This window comes from Triticum urartu, chromosome 5, assembly GCF_003073215.2.
Source record: "Triticum urartu cultivar G1812 chromosome 5, Tu2.1, whole genome shotgun sequence".
NCBI lineage: Eukaryota > Viridiplantae > Streptophyta > Magnoliopsida > Poales > Poaceae > Triticum > Triticum urartu.
In genome coordinates this window covers 229518115-229522630 of record NC_053026.1, presented here as the reverse complement: position 1 = coordinate 229522630, position 4516 = coordinate 229518115, and positions in this window count along the sequence as shown.

The window sequence follows — 4516 nt, the reverse complement described above, 5'->3', positions numbered from 1 at the left end:
ATCCATCTTGATAGAAACCTCCGGAACCATGTAGCTCGCGTACAAGCATTTACCTGGTGAAACAACTGATAACGGTCTAGGCAAATCTTGGAATGCAAATTCATGCTTTGATGCAAATGGTCTTGAGATGAAACTAAGCGATGCACCAGTGTCAAAAAGAACTTTTGCAGGAATATCATTAACAGGAAGGTTACCCATGATTACTTCTGAAGAATCCTCTGCCTGAGCTGCGTTCATCATGTTGACCTTTGCAAACTTGGAATTATGGTTGACCACTGCATTGCTGGCAGATCTCACAGGAGGAGGAGGAGGAAAGCGCCTTTGGTTGAAGCATTTGTTTGCATAGTGCCCTTTCTACTGACACTTGTTGCAAGTAACCTCTGAGAGCAGACGATGATAAGGAGCACTTGACCTTGGAGCATGAGACTGCGCTTTGTTCTGATAGCCTAGGTTGGGTGGGTGGGAAGATCCATTGCCACCTTTACTCTTCTGCTGGTAAGGCTGGCGGAATGGAGGAGGAGGAGGCAACCAGAACTTCTGTTGCTTAGCTGCCACTTGAGTTGAAGAAGAAGAAGAAGGAGCAGCATCCCTGACTCTCTTCTTAGATGCATCACAGTTGAGCTGAGCAGCCTCTTGCTTTAGTACCATGTTGTAGAATTCATCATACTTGGTCGGCTCAAAAAGCACGAGAGCTAATTCATGACAAAAAAGACACATCCGTGACATTTTGGGCCGAACGAAATTTTTTTCTGTCATACATATGACACTTCTATGACGATAATTGTGACAAAACCCGGTATCATCATAGATGTGGTGGGATCCTACTTCTATGGCAAAAAATCATGACAGAAAATGGGCTTTTCGTCCTGGGCGGGCTGGAGACGCAGCTGCATGACATTCTTTGGGCCGTCCATGACGGAAAAAACCGTGGTAGAAGCGAGGGGGAGGAAAATTTTGGGGAGTTCCCGGTTACGGTGGGAGGTCGGGGGCCGAGCGATGCGCGTTTCTCTCGTACACGTACGCGCGTGTGTGCGAGGCGTTGGATCTAACTAAAACCGAGCGAGGCGTTGGGCTCTAACTGAACCCGAGCGATTGCACTACAGGCTACGCATTACTAAACCCGAGTGATCGATCGATGGATGTTAAATGAACCCGATCGAGCGATTCCTTCGCTACTGCTGCTAACTGAAGCCGATCGATGCTGCCTCTGGGATGAACAGTGAGCGTTCCAGGGGGTTTGGATGAGCAGTGAGTGGTGGCGTTGCCTCCGGATGAACAGGACCCCGTGGTGTGGTGGAGGGCTGGATGAAAAGTAGACGGTGGAGGGGTGCTCGCGGAGGGGTGGTTGAACAGGACCCCGTGGTGTAGAGGGCTGGATGAACAGTAGACGGTGGAGGGGTGCCCGTAGAGGGGTGGTTGAACAGTAGCCGGTGGAGTAGCGCGCGGTGGAGGTTGGATGAACAGGAGCCTGTGGAGGCTGGAGGAGGTCGACGGTAGCCCGTGGAGGCTGGAGGAGGTCGACGGCGGAGATGAACAGTATCCCGTGGAGTCCCGTTTTGCGGTACGCCACACCCCTCCCGATGAACAGGACCCCCGTTTCGACCGTAGCGCTCCAACACTAGTCTGTTTCATACGTTTTGCGGTACGCCACAACCCTCCCGATCAACAGGACCCCCGTTTCGACCATAGGAGGTCCGTTTCGTCCGTTTTGCGGTATGCCAGACCCCTCCTGCTGAACAGGATCCCGTTTCGAATGTGGCCGGTCGAACACAAGGCCGTTTCCTCCGTTGTGCGGTACGCCAGGCATCGTTTCCATCGCCTGTTCCATCCAAGCCCTCCCGATGAACACGACCACGCATTCCGTTCCGACCCAGCCGGTTGGCTCCCACGTGTTCCGTTGCCTCCCGATGAACATGACGCATTCCGTTGCCTCCCCATGAACACGACGCATTCCGTTGCCTCCCCATGAACACGACGACGACGCTGCCTCCCCATGAACACGACGACGGCGCTCTCTCTCCATTCCGACCCAGCCATGTACACGGGCCCTGGCCGTACATATGCGCGAGTAGGCGTTCGAGACCTCGCCCGTATGTACACATACGTGGCCGTATTTTCTTTCTTGCACCCTGACAGCTATACGTACGTGTACATGCTACGTGCGCGCCTCTACTACGACACGTACGCACCTCTACTACGACACGTGCGCGCCTCTACATCCACCAGTATATATGTACGTAAACGTTCGCGACCAGAATGACAACGCTACGTACGCTTCGACCAAGTGGGTCCCGACTGTCAGGCACTTCCTTGTCTACAAAGATGTAGCTGGTGGGTCCCAGCAGTTAGGGGGGCAAATCATTTTTTTGCCCGGACGCACTTCCTTGCATGCAAAGATGTAGCTGGTGGGTCCCAGTAGTCAGGGGCAAATGTTTTTTTCGCGAAATATGGTGGCTCGTCCGGTGGGTCCCCACTGTCAGGTGGAGGAATAATTATTTTGCATATAATAAGGAGGCACTTCCTTACTGCAGCCGTGGACCCAGCTGTCAGCCTCTCCACGTACAGTCCATGTCCGATGGAAGCCGTTCCTTGACCACGTTGACCATGCCGCACCGAGAGCATCAGGGCGGTGGACGATAGCGAGGCCTAGGAAGGGGACGACGCGGAGCCGGGGAAGATGCGGCAGTGGATGCCCACGCGTAGAGGAGTACGAGGGTTCACTGGTTCGCTGCGGTGTGAGGCTGCCGTCGCAGCAGAATAACAGGGTGTGTGGGTGAGTAGAGGGATGGTCTGGCCAGCGGTCGGAGTAGTAGGGGGTGGTGAGGCCTCCACCGCATCGCAGCCGGCCATGGGAGGCAGGAGCACGAGGCACGACTGGTGCTAGTTTGGGCGGCTGGAGCAAGAATACCAGAGGTTGAAGAAGCACTATGGCCGTTGGATGGACATCGTATGGTCACTGGAGCTAGAATCGTGCATATTGACTAAGTTGACAAAGCCCACCGTCCCCGTCAACTTAGTAGGCCCACAAGTCAGCCTGCCACTATACCGGGTCCCAGCTAACAGGGGGAGTATTCATTTTTTTGTGCGTAATAAGGAGGCACTTCCTTGCATGCGAAGATATAGCTAGTGGGTTCGAGCTGTCACCGGCGGTAACGTTTTTTTCGCGAAATACAGAGGCCCTTTCGGCGGGTCCCTGATCTCAGGTGGATGAATCATTATTTTGCGCGTAATAAGGAGGCATTTCCTTGCGTGCGGCCGTGGACCCAGCTGTCGGCCTCTCCACGTACAGTCCACTTCAGATGCATGTCGGTCGTTGACCATGTTGACCAGGCCGCGCCGAGAGCACCAGGGCGGTGGACGACGTCGAGGCCTAGGAAGGGAACGACACAGAGGCAGGGAAGACTCGGCAGTTGTTTCCCATGCAGAGGGGAGTACAATTGTACGAGGGTTTACTGGTTCGTCTGCCGTCGCCAGAGAATAAGAACAGGTGTGGGTGAGTAGAGGGATGGCTAGGCCAGCGATGGGAGTACCGTGGGCGGTGAGGCCTGCGCGGCAGCACAGCCGGCCGCGGGGAGGAGGGAGCAGGCAGTCCTGTCGGCGCTTGTTTTAGCGGCTGGAGCAGGAAGAGCAGATATTGAAGAAGCACGACGGCCGTTCGATGGACATCCAACAGTCACTGCTTGTGCATCATCCTTTTTTTAGGAAAGCCTCAAATCTGTGGAAAACAACATACAGCCCATCTTCCATTATTTCTAATAATTTACAGCCCATTTGCTAATTCTTAAGGTTTTTTTGGAGCCCATATTCTTTTTGTTAGCATTATAGCCCATATTGTGGCCACGGTTAAAAAATTATACGAAATTTTGCATATTTCGGTGCAGTCCGAACTGTTTTTAATTCCGAAATTTCGACTCACATTCAAACTGATTTTAAAAATAAATGTATATCAATATAAAATCCAACAAATTCTCCATGCATAAAAATTAATGTAATTTAAAATCTCAAAATGAAAAAAAAAGATATTTGAAACTAATTGCCGATTTGATGTGTTTTAAAAATGTACATCCCATTTCTCATTACCGATGGGCCATTTTCTCGGCCAGCCAAATGAAAGCTCTCCTCGTCTTGAAAGATTTGTAGCCCAACAGGCCTGACAAACCGACTTACTTGGCAAATCAGCCTCTCCACGTACAGTACTCTTCCGATGGAAGTCGTTCCTTCACCACGTTGACCATGCCGCGCGGAGAGCACCACGGCGGTGGACGACTGCGAGGCCTAGGAAGGGGACGGCGCGGAGTCGGGGAAGACACGACAGTGGAAGCCCGTGCGGAGTGGAGTATGAGGGTTCACTGGTTCGGCTGTGGTGGGAGGCTGCCATCGCCGCAGGACCTGGCCAGCGGTGGGAATAGTAGGGGGCGGTGAGGCCTCTGCGGCAGCACAGCCGGCCACGGGAGGCAGGAGCATGTGGCACGACCGGCGCTGCTTTGGGCGGCTGGAGCAAGAAGACCAGAGGTTG